This window comes from Pteropus vampyrus, unplaced genomic scaffold (assembly GCF_000151845.1).
Source record: "Pteropus vampyrus isolate Shadow unplaced genomic scaffold, Pvam_2.0 Scaffold222, whole genome shotgun sequence".
In the NCBI taxonomy this organism is placed as follows: domain Eukaryota; kingdom Metazoa; phylum Chordata; class Mammalia; order Chiroptera; family Pteropodidae; genus Pteropus; species Pteropus vampyrus.
The window spans coordinates 165766-167127 of NW_011889003.1; positions in this window are offsets into that span (position 1 = coordinate 165766).

Consider the following 1362-nt stretch of genomic DNA (forward strand, 5'->3'; position numbering starts at 1 on the left):
TTTATTTTTAAAGTTGTAAAAAACATATCCCCCAAAAACCTGTCCAGGCCAGCTTTATACTTCTGTACCTCCTGGCTAGCAGATGTACTAAAATTTCTCACTTGAGCTTATGCTCACCAGTATGTAAAGACACAAAAATAGGTAGGGAGAAATGAAGAAACTCTAGTATAAAATTTTTGGTGGCAGAGCCTGAAAGACAGATGGATTTTGATATCCTAGCACTAAAATCTGATGATTTTTACATGGAAAAGAGATTTGAACTAAAAAAAATGTAATTCTTTCTGGTCTAAATAACCCTCCAGAAGACCTGGGCAATCTTCAAAGAAAAAAAGAAAATGTTTTTTTCCTATACACGGGAAAAACAAATAGTTGTTTATTTTTTGAATTTCGACTGCACTAGTCGACCTGTAGGTTTTCGGCGGGAGGCACAGTGGAAAGTCAGATGCAGTGGCTGGGAGTCCGTGCTTGCTCTTTGCTAACAGGCAGAAAGGAGCCTCTGACTGTGGGATGAAAGCTGAATAGTCTCCTCTCTTCTCAAGAGACAATTAACTTCCATCTGTTTAAACCTCCCCAGGGGACCCCGACATCCCATTTAACCTCCTTTCCACCAACCCAGTGTGAAGTTAAGAAAACCAAACCCATTTGAAACACAAGCCATTACACATCAAAAGTCATGGGAGAGGCCTGGTTGACCTGCAGGTCACCTCATGAGACACAAAGCGAAAAATGACTTTTAGGAACAACTGCTGTTTCGAAGATTATGTCAGAGACTTAACATCTGCGTTGGCCCAAGAGCCAGCTTGAGCCCCACACATGAGGGATATAAAGTACATTTAAAAAAAAAAAAATGAAACCTTTAATTCTACTTGCTGTTTAGTCAGAAAGATGAAAGCATTCCCTGGGCCAAAGAGGTCTATCTGAGTGGTCTGAAACAGGGTAGCAGGCACTGCTTAGGGCCCTCTAAGAGACTGGGCGTGGGGTGTACACCAGCTGCTGGTGACGAGTGTTGGGACCTGAGGACAAGCGGCCTCCTTTAAACAGATCAAATGATTCCCGTGATGACAAGACCGGAGACTGTCTACTTCCAAAATGGTTTCACACAATTTGGTGACTCGCAACCTAAGACAACAGAGTTCGGGGAGTGCGTGTGGGAGCTTCATGTCTCACACACTTCGGGAATTAAAACCCTGAAATGTGTGAGACATGAAGCTCCCACACGCACTTTTCTACTGCTCACTAGCTTTCTACTTCCCTTCGTATCCTGTATTTTATTATTGTATTTTCTGATTTCCTTGGTCTCTCCAGGAAGCCTTTTCTTATTCTTGATGCTTCATCCCTTCTAGCACAGGATCAACTACGGAT